The sequence below is a fragment of the Diorhabda carinulata genome, chromosome 4 (genome assembly GCF_026250575.1).
Source record: "Diorhabda carinulata isolate Delta chromosome 4, icDioCari1.1, whole genome shotgun sequence".
Taxonomy (NCBI): Eukaryota; Metazoa; Arthropoda; class Insecta; order Coleoptera; family Chrysomelidae; genus Diorhabda; species Diorhabda carinulata.
Window position 1 is genome coordinate 21503811 of NC_079463.1, and position 17824 is coordinate 21521634.

Genomic DNA, 17824 nt, shown 5'->3' on the forward strand with positions numbered 1-17824 from the left:
TACAATGATGGATAATTTGTATCTTCTGAGATAGCTTATGAATACACTATATAATCGCCTTTTTTAGAAGAAAGATAAACATTAATTGGATGTTTTTTTTTTAATAAAATGAATTATGATACTGAACCCTAATTTTACTTTGTTCATTTGTGCTAAAAATCGTATACATAGAAGTACCTGGCACGACTTGAAGATGGAGGTAGCTGCTTAAAAAATACGACAAGATGGTTGCCGCGTTTGTTCACAATGGAACAAAAACAGCGTCTTGAAAATGTTTCCATCGAGTTTTCGGTAATATTTCACAATGAGTTAACCTATTCACTAGATTTAGCCCCCTTGGGATTAATTTCTGTTTTTAGACTTGAGAAAATGGCTAGATGGCTAAAGATTCACCAATAATGAGAAAGTTAAGGCCAGGTACTTCTGGGATCATCCTCGTAAACGTAGCACTTTGAAATCTACAAATTATTTAACAAGAAAAATATAAAATATCGGACAGAATACTATTTGAAGTGTCATAAAATAGTAAAGCCACTTCTCGATGAATGAAGTACTTGACTCGACAATATTCACGCTATAAAATTGAAGTGTACAAATATCTACCTGTTGACGAAAGAAAAGGGAAACAGTTTCCTTTTTTGGAACCCTCTATACACGAAAACCGGGCTGTTTTATACAACAAAGGTGCAATAAATATTTTTGAATATTAAGGTAGGAAGTTAATAAGTTACTTCCTATCTTGTGAATACCTCTCACAACATAATAGATATTTTTAGAAATATTTATAAGTACTCATAAACGAAGGGGAGGAAGGTAGTACTTGCTTTATTATACGAGGTGTTTATGAATAAGTGCTAGGATATGATAATATGTTTATCATCACAAAAAAAGATTTTGTCGTGTTATAGAAAGTTTTGTTATACGGTTCTGAGTATTTGTTCATTTCTGTTATACTGTCAGGTATGATAAATCTGAATTTTAAGAATTCGTTGGCGCCGCAAAAATGAAACACTTAAGGCCCCTGACATGATGCAAAACAACGTGCATCGCTTTGCAGCAAATTGCGCTATTGTTTCTTCGTTTTAGCTAAATTTCTTAGCAGCAAGAATTTTTTCAGTAAATAGTCAGTAGTCAATGGGGACTATATCTGGACTATACGTTGGATGAGGAATCAATTAGAAGTTTAATTTCTTCAATTTAATCATCGTTGCTTTCGATTTGTGAATCGGTGCATTGTCTTGGTGAAACAGTGGTTGTTTCTTCGACCTTTTTTCATTGATTTTTGCAGTAGTCACTGGGGTCTAACATAAGAATCAACAGATGTGTGGTACATTTTAGTTTTTGACACGCTATAATGATGATTTCTTTCTCGGATTTTCATAGGGTATCAATGAAATAGAGGCACACTTCAACCCCATACTGCTAATTCAACAAAAAAACTCCACCAAGAATTTGGTCAGGACGTTCTTGATCATCCTTTGTACATCTCAGACCTTGCTCATAGCGAGTTTCTTTTCCTTTTATACCTTGGTGGTTATCAGATGATGACGGGGTCAAAGAAAAAGTTACCACGTGTTGAAAACACGGCAATATTTTACGAAGAAGGCATGTCTAAGTTGAATATAAAAAATAACTCTATATGTTTGTGGTATCCTGCTATAATTTAATAGGAGTTTTCATCAACAATGAGGAAGGTTTATAGAAAGAAGAATACCAAAAAATAGGTAAACAAAGTCACTAAATTTGAGTAAAAAAATGTGAAAAAAGAAGCATTTCTTTGATAATGGCCGCTTGACATGATGTGATGCAACCTTCTATGCAATGCAAGACGTAAAATTTCTTGATCAAAAGCATGCGCAAATGATGTTCATTTGATTGTTTCAAGCAAAATCTTGCACTTGCAACATTATCTGATTGATTTCGTGTTATTACATGCAAGTAGAAATTCTAGGGAGAAATCCAGTTACTTTTGGTTCAATAGATCAGCTGAATCTCGTGAAACTCAACTTTATTTTCATTGTGAAGCTAGGCACAAAATTTAAATGAAATTTGAAGTTAGGATTTTGTTTAATACTCTTTTCTGTCCATCACACTCCAAAAGCAAAATAGCAGAAGTTTTAATCATTGCTAGTGATGTACTGACTAGTTTTTTCTTGTTTACTTTACCTAGTTTTGTTATTTTCATTTTTAAACCAATATCAAAATACAAATAAACTATATAAAATGCAATACTTAAGGCCGCTTGACATAATGCAGTACAACGTTCAAGAAATTTCATGCAAGTAAACAAATTCCTAACCTCAAATTTTATCGAATATTTTGTATCTAGTTTTACAATGAAAATAATGAAAAGGTTTACGAAAGTCAGTTGATCTGTTAAGCCAAAAGTAACCAGATAGCAGATTGCACGCAATAAAAATGGTACAAAACCGATGATGTCGAAATCTTGCATGAAACAACCAGTTGAACTTCATCTGCGCATGCTTTGAGTAAAGAAATATTGCATCTTGCATTGCTTAAAACGTTGCATCACATAATGTCAAGCAGCCTTTAAGAAATTGCACACAATTTCTTGCACGTTGTCTTGCATCCTGTCAAGCGGCATTTATCAAAGAAATGCTTCTTCCACATTTTTTTACTCAAATTTAGTGACTTTGTTTATCTATTTTTTGATATTCTTTTTTCTATAAACCTTCCTCATTGTTGATGAAAACTCCTATCAAAGTAAAGTAGGATACCACAAACATACAGAGTGATTTTTTATATTCAACTTAGACATGCCTTCTTCGTAAAAGATTGCCGTGTTTTCAACACGTGGTAACATGTTCTTTGATCCCGTCATCATCTGATAACCACCAAGGTATAAAAGGAAAAGAAACTCGCTATGAGCAAGGTCTGAGATGTACAAAGGATGATCAAGCAAGTCCTGCCAATATCTTGTAAGTGTTTTTTTGTCGAATTAGCAGTATGGGGTCGAAGTATGCCTCTATTTCATTGATACCCTATGAAAATCCGAGAAAGAAATCATCATTTACTTTTGTCAAATACTAAAATGCAATACACAACTTTTGATTTTTATGTTAGACCCCAGTGACTACGGGCTATTCGCTGATCTTAAAAAAGTTCTTGCTGGTAAGAAATCCAGCTCAAATGAAGAAGCAATCGCTTCCTCATGCACCGTATAGTCCAGATTTGGCCCCCAGTGACTACTGACTATTCACTGATCTCAAAAAGGTTCTTGCTGGTGAGAAATTTAGCTCAAATGAAGAAGCAATTGCTGAAACTGATGCAAAAGACAAATCTTTCTACAAATACAGCATCGAAAATTTAGAAACCGGGCACTACCCACTACCTTGTCCAAAATCGTAATTCTACATCGCCAATAAAGATCTACACACTCCTATATAGGATTCAACAGTTAATAAGGAAATTAAATTCGAATGAAGAGCTTTAACCTAACCTCTAACTTAAAAAAAACATGAAAAAAGATCAATTACTCAAGGAAGAGCTACAGCAATTAGTTTAAAGAAATAGCAAAAGAAAATGAACTATTTTGGTATAACCAAGCTATCGTCTTCAGGGACTGAAGGTAAACAGTCTCTGAAGACGATAATTTGATTATCGAAACGCGTATCAGACAGTGTAGTTGTGAGTGATGGTGTGGACAGTGTATTCAATTGACAGAACATCATAAAATATGTCAAATCAAAGGAAATTTGATATATGGATCTATGTACTTGAAGGAGATAATGAAGTTGATGATGATATCGATAAATAACTGGATCAAATGATTATTTTGAATATTTTATATGCGATAATTCGTTATTTTATGTATCCTAATTGATAGTTTTGGGGTTATTATGAAAATTTGGGTCAGAAATCCCGAACCAATTATTATAATATTGAAAATAGTGCCAAATAATAGTGCGGCATTGACATTTATCAAACACTCGACCTCTAAAAATATGCGGGGTGCTGTGCATCATCAAATCGTTATACCTACCTCTAATTTGTAGACGAAATATTTTCGAAATTTGTCACTTCGTTTCTAAAAGCTTTTTTTTAATAGAAGGTCGAGTGTTTTTGGTTGTATCAAAATGAGAGGGTGACAAATTCTCAAACTATTTCATTTGTCAGGTTATTATCTAGAAAATAAGAATTTTTTCACAATTGGAATTCACCATTAAAGAAATCATTGTTATTTCATACTTTATATTACCCCTAGCGGTGTACTGACTGACATTCTCTAAATTTTTTCCTACCAGGGACGTACGATATTAGTTCCAATCTAACAATTCTTTTTTTTTTTCTGAACAAACATCATATTCAATAAAAGATCAACTGGAAAAAACCAACTGTCAATCTATTTATCTGTCTTTCCATCTCTTTATCTGTTCATTTATCTATCTGTCTGTCTATCCATGCATCTGTCTCTTCATTTGTCTGTCTAGTCGTTTATCTGTTTCTCTATCTGATTATCTGTCTGTTTACCTGTCTCTCTGTCTGTTTATCTGAGTATCTATCTGTACATTTGTCTATTTATCTATCTGTCTCTCCATCTATTTACGTGTCTATCTGTCTTTCTATCTATCTGTCTGTCTATCTGTTTATCTGTCTATTTGTCTTTGTGTCTATTTACTTATGTATCTATCTATCTATCAGTTTATCCATTTCTCTACCTGTCTGTCTATCTGTTTATGTGGGTCTCTACCTGTCTGTATATCTGTTAATCTGTCTATCTATCTGAACATATGTCTATTTATCTATCTATCTCTCCATCCGTTTATGTGTCTATCTGTCATTTTATCTAGCTGTCAATCTGTTTATCTATTTGTCTATCCGTCTCTCTATCTGTTGATCTATGTATGTCTCTATCTATCTATTTATCTGTCTGTCTGTCTGTCGGTTTATCTGTATATCTATCTCTTTGACTACCTATCTGCTTGCTTGTCTGCCTGTCTTCCTATTTATCTGTTTATCCATTTATCTGTCTTCCTCTCCAGACCATTATCTGGAGAAGAAGACAATGGATTTATCCTTTAATCATTACGTCAGTTTTGTTAATAAAGCTGGTGATTAAGGACAGATAAAATCTGAATGAGTAACGATATTTTAAAAAATGGATCGTTATTTTTTGACCAGTTAAACTGTTTTTTACGCCCGTATCGATTTTTTGACAACTTGTTTCATCTTATATATTCCGTTGACATTTATTTCATTTTTACTGTTACGCCTATGTTAAATAGACAAGCACTTTACCGGTGATCTAGTAAAGTGGATCTTTTGTATAACCTACAATAAACTTGAGTGCAAATTCATGCTCAAACCCCAAGAGAAATGACTTTAGTATTCTAGCTTCCGGTCGGCGATATCTTTCAATGCCTGTCAAAATCGTATTTAACATTCCAGTTACAATCTTTATTTTTTTATTTTCAGTATTGCACTGACATTTTAGAAGAATTCAAACTACGCAGATTAAATTAAACAGTTGCACGAAATGTTATAGTATACAAGTCAAAACAAAACAGATGTAAATACTTCAAATGTCTTCAGATGCTTTTTGATTGGCTGAAGAGACGGTCAGCAGGATATCATACGAAAAAATCGTAGTTTTTGACGAAGGAAAATGTCGATAATTTCTTCTTCTTCTTCCTGCTGTGTATAGGCATCATTGCCTGTTTTTTTTCACATCATTGTCTCTGCTCAGTTACCTGGGAGGTTGTCACTTCATCATTTCCTAGGTCTTCCAAGGCTTCTTTGTCCTCCTGGTGATTTGTCCCTTGATATTTTCACAATTCGTTCTTCCGTCATGCGGTCAATGTGCTCATTCCATTTTATCTTTCTATCCAGTACCCAGTCATTGATGTTGTCTATCCCGTATGTTCGTCTTATGTTTTCACTCCTTTCTCTATCCATTAGTGTTCTTCCCGCTATTCTTCGAACTATTTTCATTTCTGTAGTCTCCAATATCCGTTTCGTTTTAGAGGTCTCAGGTCGGGTCTCTGCTGCATAATTTATTATTAAATAAATCTGTTCCTTAGATCTTCGGAGCCTGCAGGAAGTCTGAATTAACGTTTCGACAAGAAGTAAACGTTGTTTTTTAAAAATTACGATTTCGGCAAACGAAAAACTTTGTGGACACTACTAGAAATATTGCTGGTGTCAATCTTGTTCTTCAAAAATTATGAAAAAATATTAGACCTCCTAGAATACATTTTTGTGCTAGAACCAGCTTGGTATATCTACTGTTCAACTATTATCAAATTTACGCTGCAGTGGTTTCTGCCTACCCTCTCGACGTAGACGTTAGAAGATGGTTTTTAACGCGCTTTTTGGTAGTATCGATAATCTGTCATAATTTTTACAGAACTGTCAAAGCTAAACGTTTTTTAACTTCAGAACAAACTATTTTTCAGTATATCGATTACTGAAAAGAACGCCGTTTCGATTTAGTAGCAAAGTATGAATTCTCCAATACCCAAACCAGGGACAATCGTGTCCGGGAGACAGACAAAGCGGGAAACGGGACAAGCGAATGATAGTTAAGACTGACCCGGAAAATCCGGGATAATTGACAATTATTTTATTATGAAAAGTATAAAGTTTTTTTATAATAAATCGATGTTTTAGTATATTATATTCACTACTGTATACATATTGGAGATTGAAAGCTTCTTGGAAGGATCAAAGTGTTTTATTCCGAGGGTAAAATATACGTTATGGACGAATATTTCCAATAAACGTTCCAAGAAAATCATTATTTTTGCCGGTTGATCATGATTTGTCTTCCGAATATTACATTTTGGGATTTCCTCATTTTCTACGTATCCACACCTCTTGAATTTCGATTTCGCTAGTTATACTGCATGTCCCACTTATAAATATTAATAAACTACGTCCACATGAACACGAATTTTACGTAGAAGATATTTTTGTTGATAACAATCATTTTTTGGTTTGGTTTTGGTGTTTTCTTGAAGAACATCATGTATGATGGTCTACTGAAGCTGATACTACCGGAGGTATTTGCGAACTCCTCGAAAAGACCTCTAGGTGAATGGAAACAGTCGGCTTAAACTAGAACTAGTGTTTATTACCAGCAGGATAAAATTGAAGACGATGGAGCTGCAAGTCGAGGAACCAACTATTCATCCAATACGCGGGAGTGATAATTAATGCCAGACTAAATTTCAAGAAACAAACAAAGCTCGTAAGAGAAAAAACTTTTGGACTGAAGAACAGCTAATCTTAGGAATTCCAAAACAAAGAAGAAGAACTCTGTTATCAAGTTTTTCCTTCCTCCAGAGGTTTTTTCGTTCACGAGCTCTGCTTGCTTCTTGAAATTGAGTCTGACATCAATCATCACTCCCAGGTATCGGATAAATAGTTGACACCTGCTCCTCGACTTGCAGCTCCATCATCTTCAGGTTTATTCTGCTGGTAATAAGCACAGCTTCCTCTAGATCCACGCCGACTGCGTCCATCCACCTAGAGATCTTTCCGAAGACTGTATCGAAAGTGAAGTTGATCTCTTCTAGGTACTACGGCCACGTCGTTGGCAAATGCTACAAGATTCGCCTCCTTGGGCGTTATCAACTTTAGCATGATGTTCCTAGGACTGATCGTACCCCTCCAATGAATTTACACTCCTTGGGGTCAAAAATGCGAAGATATAATCCTAATACTCAATAGATCCCGAATTTGGGCTCCTCTATTTGACAAGTTTTTATAAATATGGTGAAAACACTTCGACATTGATATTAATGGATGAATTCTTGAATTTTAGTGTAACCAGGAACATCAAATATATTTTAAGTTCGACGTTTAATACGAAAGGCAACAAAATAACTTGACTGCCAAATGAATGATCATTACTAAAGCAAATGGTCATTCTTAGAATTTTTATATATCCTTCATTAGTATCGCTTCATTTACATCCATTATCGTTGTGATATTCTTAATTATATCTACAGGGTTATTCATATAGCTGTAAAATAGAAATAAACATTAAAACAATCAGATGATATACGAGGGGGACGCTGTATATTTAGAGATATAGAAAAGTACAAGTTTTTTAGGAAAATGATGTTATCTACGTCTTAAATGATGTCTTTTAACCATCATTCCAATAGTAAAAACAGTGTCTACAAGCACGACCAGACGTTCGGATTATTCGCCCTAAGGAAGTACTACGAGGTACTAAGTACTGTCAAAAGAAATGTCCTTGCTGAGCAGGAACGATCGTGGGTTAATAAGATCCGCAGATCACTTACAAGGGATATGTTAATAATTGACAAATCGTGGGAACGTAGTACAAGATCAGAAAGAGGAATTCTTTATAGTCATAAAAAAGTTTTGTCACCAAATGTAACCGTTCACGATTGATGAGAGTTTAATAGTCAGTAGTTTTATAAAATTGAATATTTAGGGGTGGGTAAACTACCTAGAGCATCGTAAAACAGTATCAAGGTTCCTAGAGGATGAGATTCATATGAAGCTAACGTTGAATTCGCTGTTAAATTCTTTGGATGAAGGAAACGAAACTCACAACAAGATTCTGAAGAAAACCGAAACGAACGCGTAAACCTCAACTTCACCAATTGATTAAGCGGAGCCAGAAAATGCTTCTGGTTGGAGAAGTCAATTTAGTAAGAAAAACATGAAAGAGAAATAAGAAAAATTCATTTCCAGCTGCCGAGAGCATTATAAAACATTATCAAGGTTCATAAAGGACGAGATTCATATGAAAACAACGTTGAATTCGCTGTTAAAGTCTTTGGATGAAGGAAACAAAACTCACAACAAGATTCTGAAGAAAATCAAAACGAATGCTTAAACCTCGAAGTTACTAATTGATTAAGCGGAGCCAAAAAACGCTTCTAGATGGAAAAGAGTGCTATCCACAAAAACTTAATTGAATAATCGAATTTTCACTTGCTTTTCGAAACTTTCCATCGAAAGAGACCTGAATTGAAGTAAATTTAGCAAAAAAATCATAAGAAAACTTCATTTTAATACATATCCCGTTCTTTGGCTAACCTTAGATCAACAATGATGATATAACAAATTTGATACGAATAATTTTTGTTTCGGTCTCCCTTTACGAGAAAAAATTACTCCCGAATTTAAAAAAAAATTGCGATTGATACGAGAAAAGTAAAACGATTACGCATCATCATCACCCTGTATAACCAATCATCAACCCGTCCCCGAACATTTTATTTTAATGTCGGTAAGCCGGTAAGCGGTAGTTGAGATGTTAGTGTGTGTGTGATGTTCTCTAACACGGTTTTCGTATTACCAAAGAACCAAAAAAATGGCATTCCACCGTTCCTATCAGCGGGTCCCATCTCGAAAAATCCCAACCAGGTTCTCGAAGCCCACTAATACATTTGCTGATAAACACATCGAAAAACAATCGAAAGCGCAACCGGACAAAAGAAGATTGAGACAAATTAGTAAGGACAAGAGGGGATTAGTAATAATTCACACAGGATTTTATCGGTGGAAAATAGAAACGAGATTAGGTGGGTATTTTGAAAACAATCTCTGAAATATGCCCTAATTAGGTAACTCGACGTCGACGAAGTGTTTTTTTATTATTTCGGGGAATAATTATGATGTCGTTAATACGATATTAACCGAATTGAAATTTCAATTTATATCGTTAACCATCTATAGATTACGCTATTATATCTATATTTAATATTCTATACGGTGTATCGTTAAAAAATTTCAACACTTAACAAACATCACTCAATAAATCGTGTGATTGACACACAGATGACGCTGTCATTGTCAAATCCTTATGACGTTTATAAAGTACCAACTGTCAACTATGTGTCAAATGTCATAAAATTTCGATGAGTCAGAAAAAAGTGACAGCTATTTAGTTAATTTTAAAATAATTTCGTTTGTTATTTATCATTGTTTCTTGATGAAATACTGTACAAGCTCAGAAATAGCTTCAAAAATTTTATCACGACTGTGCTTGCTAAATTGATATTTCGTGATATAGATGAGGCTAAGAAGGGAAAGACAATCAATAACGAAAACTAAATAGAGTTTTTGGATCGTTTGAATGCAAAAATCAAAGAGAAACGGCCTCATATGTCGAAGAAAAAACCAAAACAATGCAACGATTCATAAATCGAAGACAATGATGATTAAATTGAAGGAATTAAACTTCTAATTGATTCCTCGTCCAACGTATAGTCCAGATCTAGCTAGTGATCGCTGATCTCAAAAAAATGCTCGCCGGTAAGAAATTCGGCTCAAATGAAGAAACAATTGCTTAAATTGAAGTTAATGAGACAAAAGACAAATCCTTTTATAGGCACGGCATCGAGAAGTTGAGGTTATGTTATACAAGACATAGGGAAAGTTTTCTCCCTTTTATTCGAGGAAAACCTGCACATCTGGAGGATAAATTGAGCCCCGACTGAGTCCCCAATTTAAACGTAGATCAAACTTTCATATCAGCGAAAAAATAAGATACGAAAAGAGATAAAAAATCGAAAGGTACAAAACATGATACTCCATATAATAATCAATCCCATCTATATGAAAGGTTATGAGAGAGATATTTGAGGAAGCTGGGCTACTTCTAGAAGTACTGAAATTCCAAGTACAAGTACAGAAAATGTTCCACAGGAATTTCCATGTCGATGTACTCTCGAAGTGCAGACAGGCACAATAAAATCTCCTCAAAAAACTCTTGACCTGCGAGCAGTACTAATGCCAAAAAAATGCCGATTCAGCCCTAGTAATATGTCAATAAAGACACAACCCTCATCCCAAGCCGTCTAAATAACCTCTTCAAGCCCGCTATGTGATTCGTACCATCGAATAGATGGATGCCAATAGACGTCCTTTCGTCTCAAAACCTAAGAGGAAACATACGAAGACCTCCCCGAAATCTACCTCACTTTTGACACCGACAAGATGAAGTTTGAAAAAACGTTTTCGTGAAAGAATTGTCAAGGAAAAGCAGGGAAAGGGGATAGAAAAGTTTTCTCTTGGGCTTTGAGGGAAGAGTCGGAATGGTATGTCTTTTAAACCAAGGAGATGATTTTTTCCCTCGTGCAATACCTTCAAGATATTGAACCGATTCCAAGAGATTTTCGTACGTATAGATCACTGGTTACCAAAATGTTTTCCTTCGTGGACAACCTTCAAGATATTGAACCGATTCCATGGGATTTTTTGTACGTATAGATCACTGGTAACAAAAATTTTTCCCTCATGGACTACTTTCAAGATGTTGAATCGATTCCATGAGATTTTTGTACGTATAGGTTACTCGTAACCAAAATTTTTCCCTCATGGACTACTTTCAAGATGTTGAACCGATTCCATGGGATTTTTGTACGTATATATCACTGGTAACCAAAATTTTTACCTCATGGACTACTTCAAGATATTGAACCGATTTCATGGGATTTTTGTACGTATAGATCACTGGTTACCAAATTTTTTCCCTCGTGGACTACCTTCAAGTTATTGAACCGATGCAAGGGATTTTTATACGTATAGATCACTGGTAACCAAAATTTTTCCCTCATGGATTACTTTCAAGATATTGAACCGATTACAAAAGATTTACGTACGTATAGATCACTGGTTACCAAATTTTTTCCCTCATGGACTACAAGATATTGAACCGATTCCATGGGATTTTCGTACGTGTAGATCACTGGTAACCAAAATTTTTCCTTCATGGACTACTTTCAAGATGTTGAACCGATTAAATGGGATTTTTGTACGTATAGATCACTGGTTACCAAATTTTTTCCCTCCTGGACTACTTTCAAGATATTGAACCGATTACAAAGGATTTTCGTACGTATAGATCACTGGTTACCAAAATTTTTTCATTCGTGGACTACCTTCAAGATATTGAACCGATTCCATGGGATTTTTATACGTATAGATCAATGGTTACCAAAATTTTTCCCTCATGGACTACTTTCAAGATGTTGAATCGATTCCATGAGATTTTTGTACGTATAGGTTACTCGTAACCAAAATTTTTCCCTCATTGATTACTTTCAAGATATTGAACCGATTCCATGGGATTTTTGTACGTATAGATCACTGGTAACCAAAATTTTTCCCTCATGGATTACTTTCAAGATATTGAACCGATTTCATGGGATTTTTGGACGTATAGATCACTGGTTACCAAATTTTTTCCCTCGTGGACTACCTTCAAGATATTGAACCGAATCCAAGGGATTTTTATACGTATAGATCACTGGTTACCAAATTTTTTCCCTCGTGGACTACAAGATATTGAACCGATTCCATGGGATTTTCGTACGTGTAGATCACTGGTTATAAAAATTTTGATAAAAATGTCATATTTGCTTCAAGAAATCGAAAATGATTACAAATTACAAATTTCGGGTTTTTTTATAGTATTTTTTGGTTCAGTTGATGTCATTAAATACGAATGTTTTTAACCCAAAATCCTTAATAAATATTTGATTGTTGATTTACGTGATTTGATTCACGAAAAAAATTTTAATTTGCGAGTATCCTGACCATTTTTTGCATCACTCTAGATATATAGTTTAATCTATTATTCATTAAATTCCAAAATATTTCAAATAGTTCTCATAGTCATTAAAAATGTCATTTTACTGACAGTTATGGGAGAAACGATTTTTGTTTTAATATAAACGAAAATTTGAAAAAAAAATTTGTAATAGTTACGAATTTTGGTATGTGGCGAGTGCATTGTTTAAAGCTGTGCCGTGATTGATTTGTAGTGGACTCATTAGAAGGTTGGCCGCCCACAGTGGCGGTGGAGTGACGGCAAAAGCAGCCGAAAATCTTAGCGGCCCACCCCGAAGTCCGATAACCAGAGTGGAATGTATCATCAACGAATGGACGATGGGAAGATGGACGAGTTGGATTCTTTAAAACACACCGATACGTTCATTTTTACCGAAGAATGAAGAACAATGGATATATATATATATATATATATATATATATATATATATATATATATATATATATATATATTGAGTGCATTTTTGATACTTTGCCTCAGACATAGTTCCGAAAAAAAATTCCCTTAAACTGCTTAAAATAGATACAGTGATGGACGAAATTTCAACCAAATTCATAGGGGTCCGATTTGCAGATAAGATATTTTTATTTTTAAGCCATTTTACCATGAAATATATAACGTTGTTTGTAAGGAATTTGTTCTGTAAACAGGGTTCGTCAAAAATATTGGAGTATATAATTTCAAAATACAAGTTTTTGGCTCATCTTAAGTATAACAAGATGTGAGTATTTGATCCTGCGGAAACTGCGAATAGCGGGAATATAGAAAAGTTTTTTCGATCCGCATTTATTCCGATCCAGGCTAGAATAATTCGAGATCCACTGGGTCGTGTTCAATCCTCGTAATCTGGAACCATTCCGATTCATGGTAAGTTGATTTTAAGAAGATCCAGAGGGTTGTTTTCAGTCGTCGTAATCTGCAACCATTCCGATCCATATAAGCAAATTAACTAAAGTGTGATCCACAGAGCTCCGGTCATAAATAGATTAAGTTATGTTAGGTAAGGTTAGGTTTGAATAAGTTAGATTAGGTTTGAGTTAGGTTATGATAAGTTAGATTAGGTTTGGGTTAGGTCAGGTTAAGTTAGATTAGGTTTTTGATTTGGAATACCCACTCAGTTTGATCAGTTGCTTGCATTCGGTATTGTATCGCTTCGTGGAGTGTCTTATCGTCATTAACGAAGAAAACTCTTCTTCTATCCCCCGAAATTGAGTCCCATCATCCCCTCTCGCTGACAAAAGATTTCAAATTCGAAGTTCCATAACTCAGAATGAATGAATTTTCGTCGAACCGAATTTGATTTTCATCATTTATTGCACGTGAAATTCCATTAAGATCAGATGTGGGTGGTATATTAAAGTTTTGACTCATTCGTATAATTTTGACTAAAAAGCGTTTTCTCTTTTACTACATCCTCAATAAACTGTCGAGATCCAAAACAATTTAGGCCATGACCAAAAAAACGGTTTTTTTCTCTACTGTTAACACATTTCTTGAATAAAGTCGAGAGAGCTTTCTATTGGCATTAGTAATCGCGGAACCCACTTTGCAGATTTTTCATAGAAGTAATGTTTATGTATACTTTGTAATAATGGGAATAGCCAGATGAAAAATGTGTTGAAACAGGTATTAGTCGGGATTAGGTAGAAAAAAGGCCAAAAACAAAAAGAGAAGCTTTGGTAGAAGCTGCTTACGGAGAAAATTGGCACCCAAATATTCTGAGAAGCACGAAATGGGACAAAAATCAAAATTTCAATATTAAACTCCCTGTATCTCAAACAAATATGAGTATTTTTTTTAAGGGCTTGAAGTATAAGTACAAAATAAGTATATTACGACGATTTTTTTATAATTTTCAAATATTTGTGAATAAAATTTCCAAATTTTAGATGTAGTATCAAAATTTAGAACATAAACAAGTTTTTTTGAAAATTTCAAACCTTAAAATACGATATCGAATGAATTACGGAATTTCAAAATCTAACGCTGAGACCATTTACGTTATTTGTTAAGTTAGGGGAGAAAATATGACAAACGTCACAATTTCGTAAAACTCAAAGAAACCCTCGAAATGTTATGATATCAAAATCGGGACTATCTGTATATGTAATTTCATTCTTCTTAGTGTATTTAGATTTTTTTTGTTTATCGCTATTTGTTTTATGTAGTAGACATTTCGACTCCGATTTATTTAGCGTCTTCAGGTCTATGAAAGATCCACTTGAACCCCGCGGAGCCGCCGGGTCTGTGGGGCCCGCATTCCGGCCGCGACCCTCTCGTTCTCTCGCTGAAAAATCGTTTTTTATTTTAAAATGGACCGCGGCTGCTGAGATATCGAGACGGACCCACCACCCAGGTGTTCCATGACTCTCGACTCCTTAGTTTGTTTTTCCTCTTAAATTAAGTATGTACAGAACCGGATTTTATTTTTTAAATCGATCGATATGATGAAAAAAAATCAATTCCGGTAAATATTGTTGAATATGTTCAAATATCGATCAAAATTTTTCTTAATTCCGCTGGAGCTTCCAGGTAAAGTTTTACCATGACAATTGTTCCATTTTGCAAAGAAAAATTTTTTTTACATCAGAATTCATTTCCAAATTCATTTTATAGTTTTTTTTTCACTTTTTCCATTTCCAAAATCAAATTTAGGTATTTCTTTCCAGTTTTCTTCTTTTTTCCATTTTTTTCTAAACTTCTTCATTTTTCTTCCATTTCCAAATTTAATTTTATGATTTTTTTTCCAGATTCTTAATTTTTTTTCATTTCACAATATAATTTTTCATATTTTCTTCTTTTTCCAATCTCCAAATTGAATTCCTTCATTTTTTTATTTCCAAATTTGATTTCATGTATTTTATTCCATAATTCTCCATTTTTTTCTATTTCCAAATCCATTTCAAAGTTTTTCTTCACTTCCATTTTAAATATTTCCTCCCAATTTTCTTCATTTTTCTTTCATTTCCATATTTAATTTTATGAGTTTTCTTCTAGTTTCTTCTTTTTTTAATTTCCAAATTCAACTTCTTCATTTTCTTCCATTTCCAAAATCAATTTTAAATATTTCTTTCCAAATTTCTCCATTTTTCTTTCATTTCTATATTTAATTTTATGAATTTTTTTCTAGTTTCTTATTTTTCTCAAGTTCCAAATTGAATTTTTCCATTTTTTCCATATCCAAATTTGATTTTATGTATTTTATTCCATATTTCTTCAGTTTTCCTTATTTCCAATTACATTTCATAGCTTTTCTTCACTTTTTCCATTTCCAAAGTCAATTTTAGATATTTATTTCCAAATTTCTCAATTTTTTCCATTTCCAAATTTAATTTTATACATTATCTTCTAAATTTCTTCATTTTTCTCTCATTTACACATTTAATTTTATGACTTTTCTTCCAGATTCTTATTTTTTTTTATTTCACAATATAATTTTTCATATTTTCTTCTAGTATCTTCATTTTTTCTATTTCCTATTTCCTTTTTCTATTTATTTTTTGCCATTTCCAAATTTAATTTTATACATTTTCTCCAATTTTCGTAAACACCCTAAACCCGCCCCTGTCTAAGTCCTTGTGCGTTAGTTAATGACGCCATGATGGGTGTTACGGGCGCTATCCTTTTGTTCTTTCCCATCTCAGTTAATCTTCATGCCGGATAGAATTACTCATTGAATATTACGTAATATGACAATTCGAAATCATCAATCATTTTTTTTATTTTTATTTTTAAATGATGCGTAGAATCATCCCGAATCGATTAAGTTTTCAAAACCGGTCTTTGTTTATTTAAAATCGATCCACATTTTTTTTTGTTCCATTTCACATAATTCGGTCGAGAAAGTAGTAAAATATCTAAACGAATCCGAAAATAACACTGTTGATACTACCACTCACAATAAAACTCTCCGACAAGAGTTTCGATAACCAATTTATCATCTTCAGAAACTGAATGACGTAATGATAATTATAAACGTTATTTCGGTTATAATCACGTAATGCAAAATATATTCGATAAAAATTACGAAAGATCACAAATAAGCGATTAAAATCACGTAATGCAAAATATAATCGATAAAAATGACGTAACGTCATAAATCACGTTAGACTTGAAACATAAAAATGACATAACGTAATACGTAATCAATAAAAATGAGGTAACGTCCAGTAAAATCGATATTAATCACGTAACGTAAGGTATTAACGATTAAAATCACGTAATGCCAATTATATTTGATTACTATTACTTGAGTTATATATATATATATATATATATATATATATATACATATATATATATATATATATATATATATATATATATATATATATATATATATATATATATATATATATGTATATATATATATATATGTATTTGATGAAAATCACGTAAGATCACATATAATCGATAAAACGTCTATAACGTCGAGTATAATCGATTTAAATCACGTAACGCAAGATAATTATCACCAAAACCACGTAACGTCAAGAATTTTCGAGAAAAATTACGTAATGTCAATTATTTTGGAGGACAATTACTGGAAATCGATTGAAATCACGTAATGCCAGGCAAAATCGATTCAAATAACGTAATGCAACTACATTAAATGAAAATCACGTCAGGTTCGTTGCATAAAAATCACGTAACGTCATATGTAATCTATAAAACGTACGTAACGTCAATAATAACCAATTTAAATCACTTAACGTAAGATATTTTTCATTCACATCACGTATAAGTAAGATATTTTACGTCCAAATCACATAACGTCAAGAATTTTTGAGAATAATTACGTAAAGTCAATTACTTTGGACAGAAACTACTGGAAATCGATTATAATCGATTGAAATCACATAATGCCAGGCAAAATCAATTCAAATCACGTAATGCCAGGCAAAAACAATTCAAATCATGTAATGCCAGGCAAAATCAATTCAAATAACGTAATGCAACATATATTAAATGAAAATCACGTCAGGTTCGTTGCATAAAAATCACGTAACGTAACATATAGTCGATAAAACTTACGTAAAGTCAATTATAATTCATTTAAATAACGTAACGCAAGATATTTTTTATTCATATCACGTAACGTCAAGAATTTTCTACAAAAATTACGTAATGGCAAATATATTTGAGAAAAATTGCGGGTAATCGATTATAATCGATTGAAATCACGTAATGTCAGGTAAAATCGATTTAAATCACGTAATGCAAGATATATTTGAGGTTATGTTT